A 20,686-nucleotide genomic window follows, 5' to 3' on the forward strand; every position below is an offset into this window, starting at 1 on the left:
AGAGAATGTGTGTGTGTGAGAGTAAGTGTATGTGTAAGAGAGAATATGTGTGTGTGTGAGTGAGTGTGTAAGTGTGTTTGTGAGAGAGAGAGTGTGTGAGAGAGGATGTGTGTGAGAGAGAACATGTGTGCTCATAGTGAGTATGTGTGTGTGTGAGAAAGAATCTATGTGTGTGAGAGTGAGTGTGTGAGAGAATGTGTGTGAGAGAGTGAGTGTGTGTGTGTGTGAGAGTGAGTGAGAGTGTGTGAGAGAGAATGTGTGTGAGAGAGTGAGTGTGTGTGTGAGAGAGAGAATATGTGTGTGTGAGAGTGTGTGATAGAGAATGTGTGTGTGAGAGTATGTGCATGTGAGAGAGTGAGTTTGTGTGTTTGAGAGAGAATGTGTGTGTGTGTCTGAGAGAGAATGTGTGTGTGTGTGAGAATGTGTCTGTGTGAATTGTGAATGTGAGTGAGTGTGTGTGTGAGAGAGAGAATGTGTGTGTATGGGAGTGAGTGCGTGTGAGAGAGAATGTGTGTGAGAGAATGAGTGAGTGTGTGAAAGAGAAATAGTGTGTGAGAGAGAATGTGTGTGAGAGAATGAGGGAGTATGTGTGTGAGAGAGAACGTGTGTGTGAGTGTGTGTATATGTGAGAGAGAAAGTGTGTGTGAGAGTGTGTGTGTGTGTGAGAGAGAGAGAGGGAATGTGTGTGTGAGAGTGAGTGAGTGAGAGAAAATGTGTGTGTGGGAGTGTGTGTGTGTGAGAGAGTATGTGTGAGAGTGAGTGTGTGTGAGAAAGTGAGTGTGTGTATGAGAGAGTGTGTGTGTGAGAGAGAATGTGTGTAAGAGAGAGAATGTGTGTGAGAGAGAGAATGTGTGTGAGAGAGAGAGAGAGAGTGTGTGTGTGTGTGTGTGTGTGTGTGTGTGAGAGAGAGTGTGAGAGACAGAATGTGTGTGTGTGGGAGAATGAGTGAGTGTGTGTGAGAGAGTGAGTGTATGAGAGAGAGAAAGTATATGTGTGACAGAGAATGTGTGTGAGTGAGGGAATGGGTGTGCATGTGACAGAGAATGTGTGTGAGAGGGGGTGTGAGTGTGTGTCTATATGAGGGAGGGAGTGTGTGAGGGAGGGAGTGTGTGTGAGGGCCTGGGGGAGAGAGTGAGCATCTCTACCCTAACTAATAATACGCCATCCTTCATGGAATCCTTACATTGCAGAAGGAGGCCATTCGGCCCATTGAGTCTCTAACAGAGTATCTTATCTAGGCCCGCTCACTGCCTTAACTCCGTAACCTTGCCATTTCCCCTTAACCTGCATATTTCAGATTGTGGGAGGGAACCGGAGTACCTGGAGGAAACCCATGCAGCCATGGGGAGAATATGCAGACTCCACACAGACATCACCCAGAGCTGGAATTGAACCTGGATCCCTGGTGCTGAGAGGCAGCAGTGCTAACCGCTGTGCCACCGTGCCTCCCCTTAGTAACAATACTCCACCTTCAGTAACAATACTCTCAGTAACAATACTCCACCTTCAGTAATAATACTCTCAGTAATAATACTCCACCTTCAGTAACAATACTCTCAGTAACAATACTCCACCTTCAGTAATAATACTCTCAGTAATAATACTCCACCTTCAGTAACAATACTCTCAGTAATAATACTCCACCTTCAGTAACAATACTCTCAGTAATAATACTCCACCTACATCCCTGCCTATCAGATTTCTCTTCTCTGAAGCACTTTTAAAAGGAGTAAAGTCTAAACCTACAGAAAGTCGTTAGTTCCACATCAGCAATGAAACTGTTTGGGTTAAATTTGCTCTGAGCTACTAAGGTTCTGGAATCATTCCACTCTCTCATCATTTCCCATCATTTCACTCTTATTTTGGACCTGTCGCATCACACAAACTTCCTGTGCTATCCTGCTTTGAGCTGGAACCTTGCACAAGTACCCAAAGTTCTTTGTCCTCTTCTTTATAGATGAGCAAATTTTGTACACACTGCCCTTTTCTGTATAAAGCTGTTAGCTGGATACTAAGAGTGAGTGATTGTCAAGAAAGCTGGCACTCTCACACATTGACTTGGTTGATAGCAGGAAGAATGCATTGTATTATCCAGTTGGCATCTCTAACTGAATGAGAAGTCTCTGTAAAGCTCCAGTTGTTCCAGCAGGATACTAGAACGCGTCTGTGTAAAGTTAGATTCCAAGCATGGATAGATCAAGCTTCTGCCAAGGGAGGGCATCACTTGAGTGGAGCAGTCCAATAGAATCATCCAGTGTCAATGGACTCATAATCCAGAGGCCCAAGATAATACCCTGGGAACACGAGTTCAAATCCCACCACTGGCAGCCAGTGGAATTCAACTTCAGTTAATAAACCTAAAATTGTAAAGCTGGTCTCAGCATTATTACTGAAACCATCACCGATTGTCTTAAAGACCCACCTAGTTCACTAATGTCCTTTAGGGAGGGAAATCTGCCGTCCTTATCTGGTCTGGCCTACATGTGACTCCAGATCTACAGCAATGGGATTGACTCCTAACTCCCCCTCTGAAATGAACAAACCACTCATTGAAAGAATAAATTTTTAAAGATCAGTTCCTGTCAAAGAAAGCCAGCAAACTGAGGGGGAGGAGAGATTAAAGGGAAACAAATGATATTTTGCATAGTTGTCATACTAGGAAACATTGTACAGTCATTTTCCTTTTACACTCTGAGAGGTGCACTCACACAGAGCAGTAGTGTCACCAAAGCCATTATAGATGGGGTTTCCCCATAAATGGCCAGACAGTAAATTATTCAGCGTCTATGTCTGACTACTGCATGTGTCAAGCCTCCGAGGTGAGTGGTTGGCACTTACTACCTTTGCATGCTATAACTTCAACACAAGAGGAAGTTGAATTTAAAGAAATGTGCATTTATATTTATACGATGTAATAAAAAGGATACTTCACATGAGCAAGAATTGAAACTGAACAACATGAAAGTTGGGATTTTCCTTTACTCCAGCCGCGTTTGCTGGTCCCATTAATGTGAAGGGGGATTCAGAGGCCCACTGGCCCCACTGCAGGGCTGGGAATTCTGGCCAAATATAAGCTGTTGACCAGAAGGTTGGCTAAAGGTAAGTTTTAATGGGAGAGGCAAGGAGCTGCGAACATTCAGACCTCAGTAGCTGAAGGTTTGGCCACCAGTGATACAGTCATTAACATGAGGGATGCAGAACAGATCAGAATTAGTGGACTGCAAAGATATTCAAGGATTGTGGGTTGGAGCAGATAGTGTGGGGCAAGACCAAGGAAGGATTTGAAGAGAAGGATGAGGATTTTAAAACTGAGGCATTGCTAGACCCGGCACAATTCGTTATTGTCACAGGCACCAGAGTTTTGGATGAACTGTAGTTTAAAGAGTGTAGGAAATGGGAGATTGTTGAAGAATGAATGTGAATAGCTGAGGCTGGTCCAGCATCCTTTAAACTAAAATAATGAGACGGGTCAGAGTCAGGAGGGGAGAATAAACTGCAAAGACATCGTGGCAGAGATTCTAGGGACACAAGGTCTCAACTTGGAAGGCTTTTTACTATTTTTCTCTTTAGTTGTTAGTTTGTTCTGAGCTCTGTGGAAATCTGTCCAGCTGCTCCGCTGTCCCCAGTGATCCATTTCAGTGTTCCAAGTGTTCAGACTGATTTCTTCCCCACCCATGGTGGGGTATTTGGACTCTGCCTAATGCCTCTTTGGCGTGACGTGGCAGAGAACAGGAAATGAATACTTGGAAATAGATTCCAACTGGCTGGCCAGTCCAGTCCTGACAAAATCTTTTAATATTCTAACACACTGCTCCACCCACACTCAGTTAGACAATATCTAGGCACAGCTCCCATATCAGAGAATCCCATTTGCTTTGTGCAACTGATCCTTTGCCTCATTCATCAGGGATAAATCAAAGATGCTGAAATGCTTCAAACACACAGTAGACTTTCCAGACTCCCACTGGAGGGAAGGCTGTGTGGAGGATTTCACTGAAGTAATTCTCAATGAGCCCATTTTAATCCCCATCACTTAGAAATGGAACAATTTCATCAGGCTAGTAAAGAATGGAGCGCACTTGGGCTGCGCAAGAAAATTAAATGGATTTGTAGAGTCCATGATAGGACAGGATGGAGCAGGAGCAGACCAGACAACCCTCAAGCCTACCCCATTAAATAGAATCTCCTGCCTCAACCCCACTCAACCTGATGAAGGAACAGCATTCCAAAAGCTTGTGGCTTTACTATCATATAAACTTGTTAGACTTTAATCTGGTGTTGTGAGACTTCTTACTGTATTTACCCCAATCCAACGCCGGCCTCACCACATCATGTCAACCCCACTTTCCCAGCCTCTCCTCATATCCCTGAGAAACCAAACATCGGTCTATTTGTCTTGAAATATATTCAGCAGTGGAACATCCACAACCCTTTAGGATAGAGTTCCAAAGGTTCACAGCCCTTCAAGTGATTTCTCATCATCACAATCCTCAACTATCAATCCATTATCTTCTTCCAGCCAGGGGTAAACAGCCTGTAACTCTGTCAAACTCCATCATAATCTTGAATGTTTCAATGAGATCACCTCTCATTCTTCTAAATATCACAGATAATAGGTCCAATTAACTCAGTCTCTCATCTAAGGATAGCTCTCTAATCTCGGGAGCTAATCTAGTGAACCTTTGCTGTTCACCTCCAGTGCAACTAGATTCTTAGATATGGAGACCAAAACACCACACAGTATTCTAGGATTAAAGCAAATTACTGTGGGTGCTGGAATTCTGAAATGCTGCAAAAACGTCCGGCAGCATCTGTGGAAAGAGAAACAGAGTTAAGGCTTCAAGTTCTTATCACTCTTCTTCAGAGCTGAAGAGAGGAAGAAGTATGAAGAGTTTTATGATGTTGAAAAGTGGGTGTGGGGATGGAGCAATATAGAAGGTTGGGGATAGGTTAGAGGGTGGGAGAGGTTAAATGACAAAGATACATGGACACAAGTCAAAGGAAATGGTAATGATTGTATTACTGCTGGTGTTAGCACCAATATAAAGGGCAATCCTGTTTGAAAGCAAGATAGAAGAATGTGTTAATAACAGAACAGGGGTCAGCACATTCTGATGACAAAACAATCATTGATATGCAGGAAAAAGAATTGTGGGAGAGGGCCTGAATAGAACTGGAACAGAGTGTTCCACATATCCCACAGTATTCTAGATATGGTCTCACCAAGCATGGAGTGTATGACGAGATTTAAGAGGGTGAAGTCAAGACTAGGGTAGATTGTACATGAGGTATTTGTCTGAATAGCTTGTGCAGAATTGAATATTTTGTAACCATTCTATCGCAATTTGTCACTGGGCTTGCGCGTAAAACACAGTTTAAAATGAGAGCAGTTGCTGCTGTTAGTCTCTAACACTGCGTATCTTTGTTACATTACTGCACACAGAGATGGCTTTGAATTGGACATATTAAAGTTCAAGGATAAAGCGGGCTTGGATTTGACTGGTTCACAGACTGGAAATTGGGGAGAGTTGCGGGGGGTGGGGGCAGGGGAAGGGGTGGAAAAAATCAAAATGGGACACAGAGTTAATCGTCTGAGGTCATTATTAAGTCCAGAAGTCTATAAAGTACGTACTTGGAAGATGAGGTGCTGTTCCTCGAGTTTGCATTGGGTTTCACTAGAACGTTGAAGCAGGCTGAGTACAGAGCACAAAAGGCAGATGGTGAATTGGAATGACGAGTGGCAGGAAATTGGGATGATGCTTGTGGAGTGAGTGAAGATGTTCTGCAAAGTGTTCCCCAGCCTGCGTTTAGTCTCCCTGGTGTAGACGAGACCACATTGTGAGCAGTGAATACAGTAGACTAAACCAAACAAAGTGTACATTGTACTGACCCACCCAGGTGAGGTTTCCCAAAGTTGTTGATCTCGGTGAGATCCCTCAATTTGTCACCATCTGCTGGAAAACCCCCAACTTGTCACAATCCTGAATGAGAAGGGATAAACTGGTCCCCTGTCTTTATTCAACTCCCTCTGTTGGTCACAACAAGATGTAATCTAAAAGAATCCCTTTTCACGGATACCTTTTTCCCACATCCAATGCTTTAAAAATGAGTCAATTTTGAGTTAAAGATGGAGCTTATTAATTACCAAAGGCAAGGAAATGGAAAAACACACGCAGATATATTCATACAGATTAGAATGGAGAAGTGAATTCAATGAAAGTGGATATAAATGACAGGTATACGGAACAGACCTTGACTGCTGAGAAGTAGATGATCAAAGTATTGCAACCATTGAGATTTGAGATTCCAATCAAGTTGACTTCAGCAGGCGAATAGTCAGTTGCAAGGTTTAAGTAGAGATGACTTCAGCAGGGGAAGAGTGGGTTTTGCGATTCCAGTGTCATGTAGTCACGCAGAGAAGCTTCCCAGTTCTCTTCTCATCTGAGAACTGAATTTCACAGTCAGAGAGAGAGAGAAATTGAGAATATGTCTGCACATGGCTATTTGCAGGGCTATGCAAATGCTTGCTGGTGGCTGTGGCTTACAATGAATATTGATAGTCTATCACCAGAAATGGAGACAGAGGTCACAGAAGGGAAGGGATGTGTAAGAGACGGATCTTGCAGAGGTGAGAGAGGGGTGGAAATTGGAAGCAAAACTGACAATTATTTTCAGGTCCAAATGAGAATAGAAAAAGGCTCTGATCCAATCATTGATATGCAGGAAAAAGAGTTGTGGGAGAGGGCCTGAATAGAACTGGAACGGAGTGTTCCACATATCCCACAGTATTACATAAGAACATAAGAAATAGGAGCAGGAGTAGGCCATCTAGCCCTTCGAGCCTGCCCCGCCATTCAATAAGATCATGGCTGACCTGTCGCTGCTCAGTTCCACATTCCCGCCCTCTCCCCATAACCCTTAATCCCCTCTCTTATCAAAAACCCATCAACCCGCGTCTTAAAAATATTTAGCCTCCACCACTTCAACGGGCAGAGAATTCCAGAGATTCACCACCCTTTGAGTGAAGAAGTTCCTCCTCAACTCCATTCTAAACCGCCCCCCTTTTATCTTGAGGCTGTGCCCCCTAGTCCTACTGTCTTTTTTGAGCGGGAAGAGTCTCTCCACCTCCATCCTATCCATCCCATTCATCATCTTATACGTCTCAATGAGATCTCCCCTCATTCTTCTAAACTCTAACGAGTACAAGCCCAGTTTATTCAGCCTCTCCTCATAGCTCAACCCCCTCAACTCCGGTATCAGCCTAGTAAACCTCCTCTGCACTCCCTCCAAGGCCAAAATATCTTTGCTAGATATGGTCTCACCAAGCATGGAGTGTATGACGAGATTTAAGAGGATGAAGTCAAGACTAGGATAGATTGTACATAAGGTCTGAATAGCTTGTACAGAATCGAATATTTTGTAACCATTCTATCGCAATTTGTCACTGGGCTTGCGTGTAAAACACAGTTTAAAATGAGAGCAGTTGCTGCTGTTAGTCTCTAACACTGCGTATCTTTGTTACATTACTGCACACAGAGATGGCTTTGAATTGGACATATTAAAGTTCAAGGATAAAGCGGGCTTGGATTTGACTGGTTCACAGTTATGATTCTTTCATATCTAACCAGATGTCTACGATGAAGTAAAGTATGACTGAACTGAAACTTCCGAATACTGAGAGCAGACAGGGGGTGTGAAGATTATGCAGCAAGTATTTCAAGTGCATAAAAACACAAGTCTGCGTGATTATTTGATAAGGGGATTTTTTTTTAGCAGAGCCCACATTTCCTGGACTGATCTGATTACACTTTCTGGAAGAGATCATTATTGCTGCCTTTCCAATTCGCCTATTCTCAGAATCACAGAATCCTACAATACTGAAAAGGCTCTTCAGCCCATTGGGTCCACACTGATACATGAAAGGCCCTGACCTGCCTGCCTAACCCCATCTGCCAGCGCTTGGCCCATAGCCCTGAGTGTTATGATGAGCCAAGTGCTGAACCAGGTACTTTTTAAAGGATGTGAGGCATCCAGCCTCCACCCCTATCCCAGGCAGCACATTCCAGACTGTCACCACCCTCAGGGTAAAAACGATTTTCCTCAAATCCCCCCAAACCTCCCACCCCTCTCCTCAAACTGCAGCAGACAGGCTGGATCAGGGCAATGCTTGGTTGGGGAATGTGTGGGAATCCTCTGAGAGGGTGGGGTGCAGTGGAGGGTACCCTGGTGGGTGAGCAGCAGGGGTGGCGAGGGAGGGTCTTTGGGGGTGTGAAGGGTGGTGTGGGCCTTCTTGGGGGAGGGAGAGAGGGAGAGTCGGTAGTGGAGATGGTGTGGGGGCTCCTCTGGAGGTTTGGTGGAGTAGGGTTGGTGTAAATGGTCGCTGGGGTGTTGGGAGTGAAGGAGGGGAGGTGACATGCGAGCTCAGTCTGAGTCTTTAAAGTAGTTACAAGTGCTTTTCTTTCCTTTTGACTCTTCTTCAGAGTAGCTGCAGGGAGGGGGGGGGTGGCGGGGAAGATAAAACTGGCAGGAGTTAGTGATTTAAATCGCTTTGTCAGACATTTCCCAGCTCAGTGCAGTTGTCCAGGGGAAGATAGCCCTTCTAGATAACTGCCAGCTAAAGCCTTACGTGGCGACTGCCAGGAGGATTTACCCAGCACATCTTTGGGGTGCCTGCCAAAAACGACACTGGGGAGCAAGGAAATTCTGGCCCAAAGATGAAGCAAGAAAGGAAGCTGTTACTACCCATGATCAGTATGTTGATATGAAAAAAGAGTGTGTGTTTCTTACCCTCAGAGAGTGTGACCCAATTAATAATAAGCTTTTTATGAGGTTTGAAAGATAAGGGAGGTAATTTCTGAACACATGCTAGCATGGGACGTTAAATGAGGACATCTCATCACTCATTGGATATAGGAGCCTTGCACACACTCTGACACACACAAAGATTAAATGCAGATTAAAGCTAAATGATACGATTGAAATTTATAATTATTTCAGGACAGGATTTTCTGGCCTGCTTGTCGCTTGATTTTTCCAGTTCTGCTGAAAGTCAGTGATTGGGTTGCTGAATCAGTGCCGCCACAGTCAGGCTGGAAAATTCCAGCCTCAGTCTATTTTTGCTGCAATCTGTAGTTTGGTAGATAAAGATGATGCTTTAGTTGAAGTGAAAGTCCGCTAGAGTGGAGGATTCTCAGAATGTGGTGAAGATTCTTGTGATTAAATTTCCAGGAGTTTAGTTCCCGTGTGGTGAGTCCTTCTCCCACTTTTAGGGTTTTGCAGTTTAGTACATTGGCTGAGCTGTTTGATGGCCTTTGGTGAAATTCTCTCTGTCTCCCAGCAGCCTCTTTCTGTTTTCAAGGGCAGAGAACCAAAATGTAACTTGCACAAGTTTTTCCAAAAGGAGGCTGACGTATCTGTTTATTTCAATCATTCTGCATTGTCATTTGGCATCAAGTGGAGGCAACCAGAACCTTTGTGTTTGAATGCTTGAGATTTCCATTTTGAATTAATTTCAGAAAAGGGCATCAATACAGCATCAGTCTGGAAGATTCCTTTTGTTCTCGCTTGAGGGAAGTGGTTTCAATCCCCCCCCCAAAAGCCAGATAACCCCATATTCTGCACCTTTTGCTCAGCATTTAAAACTATGAAGTATTGACAGAAAGTCTGTAATATGCTGGGAACATGATAAAACAATGAAACAAAAGATGTGCTTGGTATAGGTGTGTTTCTGTCCAAAAGAAAAAATAATCTGGAAAGGAAAAGAAACAAAATAGAAAGAAAATGAACAGAGTTCACAGTTTGAAATTATTAAATTCAATGTTGAGTCCAGATGGCTGTAATGTCCCTAACATGGAATGGTGAAACAGGATAAGGACGGAGATGTCAGTGCGAGAGAAAGGTGGGGAATTAAAATGACAGGAAGTCATTGCTATGGAAGTTACTAGAGGCTGAATGAAAGTGATCACCCAATCACATTTGGTATCCTTGGTGTAGAGGAGACGGCATTGTGAGCAGTGAATTACATTGAAAGAAATATGTATAAATCACTGTTTCACCAGGAAGGGGTGTTTGGGGCCTGGGCATTGTGGAGAGAGGAGGTTAAGGCCTCGCTCGCTTAAAGCTAAAATCCTACTCAAGGTCAACAGACCTTCCCATTGTCCGCCCCTTACACGTTCTCATTCCCGTGGCAGGCGGGGTGGTAAAATTCCAATGTACATCTCCTGGGTTTGCATGGACAGAGTTGTGGAAGAGGATGAGGTATTGGGAGAGATTGACGAGTTGACCAGGGTATCCTACAGGGCATGGTCCCTTTGGAATACCAAGAGGGCGTGAGGGGGAAGATTCGTTTTTATTTCAGATTTCCTGCAATAGCAGTATTCTGCTTTTTGATTAGGATTGAAGGGAGTCTGTTAGCTGCAGTGACTTGTTTTCACTGTTAGGAGACTTTAAATGCTGTTACACTGCACACTGCAACTGTTCACTTGGAAGGTGTGGCTGTCTCTGTGTCCTAATGGACTAGTTAGGTGCCTGCCCCTGTTTCCCCTCTTACTGATTGTAGGGATGTATTTTATTACCACTTTTCCTGCTGGACCTTGGCCATTGCCTGTGCACATCAACAACTCCAGTAAATCAGATTTGAAAGACAAGGATCCACCTCTGGGACATAGTGCAGAGGCACTAGGTACAATGAATCACTCTGTGAGCATTCAGTGCGCTTGCCAGTGCAGACTGGAGTCAGTGGAATAACAGGCAGACCCCTAGTTGCAGATTTTAGTGTAACCATATGTCTGTACAGTGCTGGTTGCATGATTTTAAAAACTCCAGCAAACTAATCTTATTATGGGTGCTGTGCAGGTGACATTGATTGGGCATGCTAAATTAACCCTAATATCAGGGGGATTAGCAGGGTAAATGTGTGAGGTAAGAGGAACAGGGTCTAGGTGGGATTGTGATCAGTGCAGACTTGATGGGCTGAATGGCCTCCTTCTGCACTGCAGAGATTCTATGATTCTATAGTCACAACCACACAATGTAATTAAGTATGATTTGTAACCTCTGTGATAGGGCGAATCAAAGCTCACCCCAAAAACCCGTCTTCACTTCATTTTACCTCAAACACGTCAAATGGATTTCTTGTATTTGCGTTCAAGTTCCATCAAATTGAGTAACCCAGTTCATGCACATTGTACAAGTGATTTTTCAAAGCACCTTAAATTTTTCAGTGGTTAGAATGAGTCCTTCCCAGTTTGAGCTGCATTGTGTGGAAGCAGCAGTTCAGATATCAGGCAAGTGTCTGCATCACTCCTCTATTGCTCAGAACTCAACCCTTTGTCCAACTGCAAAGTTAAAGTGCACTGCATGTACATATTACCACAGCTACGTATTACACCATTCAGGCAGCTAACTATTATACAACATCATCCAGCACGACACTATCTAACCCACTCCAACCCTGTCATCAGTTCCTTGTCTGTGGAACAAACACTCAGTTAGCTGGCTCAGATCACAAAGACCACAATATCTAACTTGTGCACCTGCCCCTAATACCACAAGGATCTAACTTGTGCACCTGCCTCTGCTCTTGCTAGGCTACAGTGTTTTCTGACAGTCTGTGCTTTAATTCTGCTCACACTGAGGTTAAATCGGGTTTGAAATATTACATTTCAATTTGCACCTTACTGTAAAATTCTGTTAAACCTTTCCCAAACATGGGTATCCCATACCAGTTGGTCAGCATAAGTCATTTCATCTTATTCTGCAATTGTTATGGTGTAGAAGGAGGCCATTTGGCCCATCATGTCTACACTGGCTCTCCAAATGAGCATCATGACTGCAAACCTTCCTCCAGCCTGAAAAATATCCATTGCCCATCACTCTCTGCTTTTTATTATTCGGCCTATTTTGCATTTATATTGCTACTGTCCCTTTTATTCCATGAGCTATAACTTTTCTCACAAGCCTACTGTGTGGCACTGTGTCAATGCTTTCTGAAAGCCCAAATACACCAAATCAACAGCATTATCCCCATCAACCCTTTCTGTTACCTCTCAGTAAGTTTCACACTGGAGTTAGGATTCTCAGTAAGTTTCACACTGGAGTTAGGATTCCCAGTATGGGTAACACTGGAGATAGGATTCCAGTAAGTGTCACACTGGAGTTAGGATTCTCAATACGTGTAACACTGGAGTTAGGATTCTCAGTCAGTGTAACACTGGAGTTAGGATTCCCAGTACGTGTAACACTGGAGATAGGATTCCAGTAAGTGCAACACTGGAGTTAGGATTCTCAGTAAGTGTAACACTGGAATTAGGATTCTCAGTAAGTGTAACACTGGAGTTAGGATTCTCAGTAAGTGTAACACTGGAGTTAGGATTCTCAGTAAGTGTAACACTGGAGTTAGGATTCTCAGTATGTGTAACACTGGAGTTAGGATTCTCAGTTGTGTAACACTGGAGTTAGGATTCTCAGTTGTGTAACACTGGAGTTAGATTCTCAGTAAGTGTAACACTGGAGTTAGGATTCTCAGTAAGTGTAACACTGGAGTTAGGATTCTCAGTATGTGTAACACTGGAGTTAGGATTCTCAGTAAGTGTAACACTGGAGTTAGGATTCTCAGTAAGTGTAACACTGGAGTTAGGATTCTCAGTATGTGTAACACTGGAGTTAGGATTCTCAGTAAGTGTAACACTGGAGTTAGGATTCTCAGTAAGTGTAACACTGGAGTTAGGATCCCCAGTACGTGTAACACTGGAGTTAGATTCTCAGTAAGTGTAACACTGGAGTTAGGATTCTCAGTAAGTGTAACACTGGAGTTAGGATTCTCAGTATGTGTAACACTGGAGTTAGGATTCTCAGTACGTGTAACACTGGAGTTAGATTCTCAGTAAGTGTAACACTGGAGTTAGGATTCTCAGTAAGTGTAACACTGGAGTTAGGATTCTCAGTATGTGTAACACTGGAGTTAGGATTCTCAGTAAGTGTAACACTGGAGTTAGGATCCTCAGTAAGTGTAACACTGGAGTTAGGATCCCCAGTACGTGTAACACTGGAGTTAGATTCTCAGTAAGCGTAACACTGGAGTTAGGATTCTCAGTAAGTGTAACACTGGAGTTAGGATTCTCAGTACGTGTAACACTGGAGTTAGGATTCTCAGTACGTGTAACACTGGAGTTAGGATTCTCAGTACGTGTAACACTGGAGTTAGGATTCTCAGTAAGTGTAACACTGGAGTTAGGATTCTCAGTACGTGTAACACTGGAGTTAGGATTCTCAGTTGTGTAACACTGGAGTTAGGATTCTCAGTACGTGTAACACTGGAGTTAGGATTCTCAGTAAGTGTAACACTGGAGTTAGGATTCTCAGTACGTGTAACACTGGAGTTAGGATTCTCAGTTGTGTAACACTGGAGTTAGGATTCTCAGTACGTGTAACACTGGAGTTAGGATTCTCTGTACGTGTAACACTGGAGTTAGGATTCTCAGTTGTGTAACACTGGAGTTAGGATTCTCAGTAAGTGTAACACTGGATTTAGGATTCTCAGTTGTGTAACACTGGAGTTAGGATTCTCAGTAAGTATAACACTGGAGTTAGATTCTCTGTATGTGTAACACTGGAGTTAGGATTCTCAGTAAGTGTAACACTGGAGTTAGGATTCTCAGTAAGTGTAACACTGGAGTTAGGATTCTCAGTAAGTGTAACACTGGAGTTAGGATTCTCAGTATGTGTAACACTGGAGTTAGGATTCTCAGTTGTGTAACACTGGAGTTAGGATTCTCAGTACGTGTAACACTGGAGTTAGGATTCTCTGTACGTGTAACACTGGAGTTAGGATTCTCAGTTGTGTAACACTGGAGTTAGGATTCTCAGTAAGTGTAACACTGGATTTAGGATTCTCAGTTGTGTAACACTGGAGTTAGGATTCTCAGTAAGTATAACACTGGAGTTAGATTCTCAGTATGTGTAACACTGGAGTTAGGATTCTCAGTAAGTGTAACACTGGAGTTAGGATTCTCAGTAAGTGTAACACTGGAGTTAGGATTCTCAGTAAGTGTAACACTGGAGTTAGATTCTCAGTAAGTGTAACACTGGAGTTAGGATTCTCAGTAAGTGTAACACTGGAGTTAGGATTCTCAGTAAGTGTAACACTGGAGTTAGGATTCTCAGTAAGTGTAACACTGGAGTTAGGATTCTCAGTAAGTGTAACACTGGAGTTAGGATTCTCAGTTATGTAACACTGGAGTTAGGATTTTCAGTAAGTTTCACACTGGAGTTAGGATTCTCAGTAAATGTAACACTGGAGTTAGGATTCTCAGTTGTGTAACACTGGAGTTAGGATTTTCGGTAAGTTTCACACTGGAGTTAGGATTCTCAGTAAGTGTAACACTGGATTTAGGATTCTCAGTTGTGTAACACTGGGGTTAGGATTCTCAGTAAGTGTAACACTGGAGTTAGGATTCTCAGTAAGTGTAACACTGGAGTTAGGATTCTCAGTATGTGTAACACTGGAGTTAGGATTCTCAGTTGTGTAACACTGGAGTTAGGATTCTCAGTTGTGTAACACTGGAGTTAGGATTCTCAGTAAGTGTAACACTGGAGTTAGGATCCCCAGTACGTGTAACACTGGAGTTAGATTCTCAGTATGTGTAACACTGGAGTTAGGATTCTCAGTAAGTGTAACACTGGAGTTAGGATTCTCAGTATGTGTAACACTGGAGTTAGGATTCTCAGTAAGTGTAACACTGGAGTTAGGATTCTCAGTAAGTGTAACACTGGAGTTAGGATTCTCAGTATGTGTAACACTGGAGTTAGGATTCTCAGTAAGTGTAACACTGGAGTTAGGATTCTCAGTAAGTGTAACACTGGAGTTAGGATCCCCAGTACGTGTAACACTGGAGTTAGATTCTCAGTAAGTGTAACACTGGAGTTAGGATTCTCAGTAAGTGTAACACTGGAGTTAGGATTCTCAGTACGTGTAACACTGGAGTTAGGATTCTCAGTATGTGTAACACTGGAGTTAGGATTCTCAGTAAGTGTAACACTGGAGTTAGGATTCTCAGTAAGTGTAACACTGGAGTTAGGATTCTCAGTATGTGTAACACTGGAGTTAGGATTCTCAGTAAGTGTAACACTGGAGTTAGGATCCTCAGTAAGTGTAACACTGGAGTTAGGATCCCCAGTACGTGTAACACTGGAGTTAGATTCTCAGTAAGTGTAACACTGGAGTTAGGATTCTCAGTAAGTGTAACACTGGAGTTAGGATTCTCAGTATGTGTAACACTGGAGTTAGGATTCTCAGTATGTGTAACACTGGAGTTAGGATTCTCAGTAAGTGTAACACTGGAGTTAGGATCCCCAGTACGTGTAACACTGGAGTTAGATTATCAGTAAGTGTAACACTGGAGTTAGGATTCTCAGTAAGTGTAACACTGGAGTTAGGATTCTCAGTACGTGTAACACTGGAGTTAGGATTCTCAGTATGTGTAACACTGGAGTTAGATTCTCAGTAAGTGTAACACTGGAGTTAGGATTCTCAGTAAGTGTAACACTGGAGTTAGGATTCTCAGTATGTGTAACACTGGAGTTAGGATTCTCAGTAAGTGTAACACTGGAGTTAGGATCCTCAGTAAGTGTAACACTGGAGTTAGGATCCCCAGTACGTGTAACACTGGAGTTAGATTCTCAGTAAGCGTAACACTGGAGTTAGGATTCTCAGTAAGTGTAACACTGGAGTTAGGATCCCCAGTACGTGTAACACTGGAGTTAGATTCTCAGTAAGCGTAACACTGGAGTTAGGATTCTCAGTAAGCGTAACACTGGAGTTAGGATTCTCAGTAAGTGTAACACTGGAGTTAGGATTCTCAGTACGTGTAACACTGGAGTTAGGATTCTCAGTACGTGTAACACTGGAGTTAGGATTCTCAGTAAGTGTAACACTGGAGTTAGGATTCTCAGTACGTGTAACACTGGAGTTAGGATTCTCAGTTGTGTAACACTGGAGTTAGGATTCTCAGTTGTGTAACACTGGAGTTAGGATTCTCAGTACGTGTAACACTGGAGTTAGGATTCTCTGTACGTGTAACACTGGAGTTAGGATTCTCAGTTGTGTAACACTGGAGTTAGGATTCTCAGTAAGTGTAACACTGGATTTAGGATTCTCAGTTGTGTAACACTGGAGTTAGGATTCTCAGTAAGTATAACACTGGAGTTAGATTCTCAGTATGTGTAACACTGGAGTTAGGATTCTCAGTAAGTGTAACACTGGAGTTAGGATTCTCAGTAAGTGTAACACTGGAGTTAGGATTCTCAGTACGTGTAACACTGGAGTTAGGATTCTCAGTTGTGTAACACTGGAGTTAGGATTCTCAGTACGTGTAACACTGGAGTTAGGATTCTCTGTACGTGTAACACTGGAGTTAGGATTCTCAGTTGTGTAACACTGGATTAGGATTCTCAGTAAGTGTAACACTGGATTTAGGATTCTCAGTTGTGTAACACTGGAGTTAGGATTCTCAGTAAGTATAACACTGGAGTTAGATTCTCAGTATGTGTAACACTGGAGTTAGGATTCTCAGTAAGTGTAACACTGGAGTTAGGATTCTCAGTAAGTGTAACACTGGAGTTAGATTCTCAGTAAGTGTAACACTGGAGTTAGGATTCTCAGTAAGTGTAACACTGGAGTTAGGATTCTCAGTAAGTGTAACACTGGAGTTAGGATTCTCAGTAAGTGTAACACTGGAGTTAGGATTCTCAGTAAGTGTAACACTGGAGTTAGGATTCTCAGTTATGTAACACTGGAGTTAGGATTTTCAGTAAGTTTCACACTGGAGTTAGGATTCTCAGTAAATGTAACACTGGAGTTAGGATTCTCAGTTGTGTAACACTGGAGTTAGGATTTTCGGTAAGTTTCACACTGGAGTTAGGATTCTCAGTAAGTGTAACACTGGATTTAGGATTCTCAGTTGTGTAACACTGGGGTTAGGATTCTCAGTAAGTGTAACACTGGAGTTGAAATATCTCCCTCAGTGAGTTTGTGAATCATATCCATTATCATCTGTCAACAGGACTGTCCCATCACCAATGTGAAAAGCTTTATCAAAGCCCATAAGGATTACACTCTCTTTGACACTAATTGTGATTATACTCTGTGTATTATACTGTGAATTACACTCTCCTTGACATGCTACTTGCTGATTATTCTCATTGTTCAAACTTTCCTCAGTCCCTGCTTTTGTCCACACTGCTACAGAACTGTGCAAGTATAAGCTTTCAGTCCTCACCTTCAGTAGTGTGAGGTTGGAATGATTGGGGCTTTGTGAGACTGTATGTGAGCAGTGAATGCAGCCATTACTGTTCCTGCCCACCTACTTTTATTCCTCAACTTTTTATTGAAATTGCTGCTCAGTTTAGACAAGGTGATTGGAAGCTCACACAGAGCCTTATTTTCTTTCAGCTCTTCATTTTAAACTGTTTGTTCCCAATCACTTTACCTTCATCATTTTAGCTCAGTGATGGTCTGCATAAATCTCTACCCCATGCCCTAATCACACTGGTTTTATGGGATGGATCTCTGTCTTTTGGTTTGAACCAATACAGGATAGGTTTGAACTGGGCTTTGTACAATCCTCAGCCAGAGCCCCACTCCAGCTCCAGTCAGCATTGACTGGATGTCAGTGGTAGGTCCCTGCTCCTTTGGCTGGTGTGAGCAACACACTGGTATATTTCTCCAGCAGGGTGGAGACGGGTTGTTCTCCAGCCAGTACGTGGATGTGTCTTGGACGCTCACTGTCCTGTGACCCTCTCGGCTGGAACACAGCAGCTTTAAGGCTGCTCCAGAACTGAATTGCAGAAGGGATGACTCACATACACACACAAGGCTAGAATGACATGTTCAGCCCACACTTCCTGACACTAAATTATTCCAAGCTTTAAAACAGACCAGCTGAGATTGTCTTCAGGTTTCAGATTTCCTGGGAAAGGAGCTGCAGTAATGTGTATGAATTGATTATAGTTTGTTCTGCTTCATTTAATCTTCACGGAGTTGTGGGGGAAGGGAGGATAGAGCTTAATGACGATAAATTGGCACTGGGGTATACTGGAAAATAGAATGATGGTGAGGTAAGCTCTTCATACACATGGAGAAAGCATGTTTCCAGAATTGGCAGAAAAGTGCGTGTCTTTATTAACAGATTTGCAGCCAGGAACTCTTGAGGGACTGTTAGAGAATATTAGCAAAAGGGTGGGATTAGAAGCAAGGAGCAGAGGGAGCAATAATAAAACTGAAACCACACAACTGCCAAATATCGTAATGTTTAACATTGCTGGACATACTTCCAGACATACCTCTGAGTGGCAGCAACCTCGCAGCCATGTCCTACTCCTTTCAGTGTATACAGGGCGGCACGGTGGCACAGTGGTTAGCACTGCTGCCTCACAACGCCAAGGACCCCGTTTCAGTTGCGGCCTTGGGTGACTGTGTGGAGTCTGCATGTTCTCCCCATGTCTGCATGGATTTTCTCTGGGTGCTCCAGTTTCCTCCCACAGTCGGAAAGACGCGCTGCTTAGGTGCATTAGCCGTGCTAAATTCTCCCTCAGTGTACCCAAACAGGCGCCGGAGTGTGGCGACGAGGGGATTTTCACAGTAACTTCATTGCAGTGTTAATGTAAGCCTTACTTGTGATACTAAACTTAAAGTTCCTCTTGAGGTTTTCCTCTGCCACCCTGCTCATGTCTAGTGAAGGTAGGTGGGCAGGAGAGAATGACATGAGTATGCTGGACTAGTTTAAATATGGCACTACGATCTTCAAACCTGACAGCGGGTGGACAAATCACTGACCGGCCCGCCAGATGCCGTGGAGGGGAACACAATTTGTTTAATTAATGAGGTTCCAAGTACAATATCTGGTCAGCGAGACAGGCACCATTGGAGCTGCATGCCACTGCACTTAGTCTCAAAACACAAGAATTCCACCCACTGTCTTACTGCCAATATTACCATTACTTATAGATGAGGGTCACACACACGGGCACAGTGGATCAGATTTCTCTGATCAAGTGTCAATCCAGGAATGATAACAACATAGTTGGTTTGTCAGTAATTGGAGAGAAATTCTTTCAGTTGTATATCTTTCATTGTATACCTATCGTGCCGGTCTGCATTCCAATCATTCAGCTGCCTCTTGTTTCTTCAGATGATGAAGATTCTGATGAATATTTCCAGCGTTCTTATTTCAGACATCATTTTGAAATCTATAATAATATTGTAGGTGACATGCTCTGACCTCTGCTGGGGTTTTGATTTGAATCCAAGCTGTTAGGATTGATGCAGAATCGGATGACACCCCTGGGCAGGTGACAGGATGCTTTTGCCCCAAGCTGGAGCTCAAGGCAAGTAGACACAGAAGTGAGTTCTAGAAACTGGTGACCCCGTGCCTCTGCATTGGAAGTCTGTAGGTGCAATTTTCTCTCATCTTCTGAAGCCTATTCCCCACCAAGCATTGGGAGAACACTTTCAAAGGGGCTCAAGCTCTGAAGCAGAGTGCTTGCAGGTTTTGAGAATATTATTCACTGTAAAATGTGGCAGCGGCTAGCAGCCACGTTCACACTTACTGACTCACAGGATACATCTTCAAACTGACTGCACTCGGGTAACCACTCTGAACCAAGTTGCCAGTGTTTGCCCAGCAGTGAGAGGGTAAATGCCAATTTCACAACACAATGCAGTTTTCTGATCCATTTGTGTCTATTTTTGTTTTAGTTTGGACTAGAATTTACATTGCTAGTTCTAGAGCACTGAGGTTTAATGACCAATGAGATTATATTGTGCAGAGAGATTGAAAGGTTATTTGCACCAGGCTTCTGGTCAAGAGCAGTTTACAGACACAGCCTAGCTCAGGAGACAGAGCAGACAATGTAGAGAACAGCACAGTAGGGGCCATGTCCCAACTAAACATGTCCAACTTTTAGGTGGAAGGCAGCAGTTAGTGTATAAGAAATGTTCCAGGAATTCTCCAGCCATTCACAAACCACCCCCCCGCCATCCCCCAATCCTGCTCCGCCATTCAGTAGGATCTTGGCTGAAGTTTCCAGCTGTTCACTCCCCCCCACTCCCCGACTGCAAGTGAGGAAAATGTCCGTTCACCGCAGCGGGAGCAGAGGATCCCGCTGGTATGGATGGTCAGAAAATTTATCCTTTTTCTAAAGAATAATAATACCATAAGACCATAAGAATTAGGTACAGGAGTAGGCCATTCGGCCCCTCAAGCCTGCTCCGCCATTCAATAGGATCATGGCTGATCCAGCATTCCTCTCGTCCACTTTCCTGCCCTTTCCCCGTAATCCTCGATTCCCTTACTGAATTTATCTCAGCTTTAAATATACATAATGGGCCGGATTCTCCAATCGTGCTGCACTGAATGGTGGGGCTTAAACAGCTGGAGAATTCCGGCTCCAATTCCTAAAAGCAAAATACTGTAGAGGCTGAAATAAAAATAGAGAGTGCTGGAAAGCCTCAGCAGGCCAGCCAGCATCAGTGGAGAGAGAAACAGAGCCAGAACTTCAAGTCCAATACAACTCTGCTTTGGAACTGGTTTATTCTTGTTCCTATATGGGTTTTTAGGATTGATGTTAACATGGAAGAGAAGGATCATCACTTTACACAGCCTCTGCTGTAATATAACCAGTTTTATAA

Source organism: Carcharhinus amblyrhynchos, chromosome 33 (assembly GCF_965287045.1).
Source record: "Carcharhinus amblyrhynchos chromosome 33, sCarAmb.v2.hapA, whole genome shotgun sequence".
Classification (NCBI taxonomy): domain Eukaryota; kingdom Metazoa; phylum Chordata; class Chondrichthyes; order Carcharhiniformes; family Carcharhinidae; genus Carcharhinus; species Carcharhinus amblyrhynchos.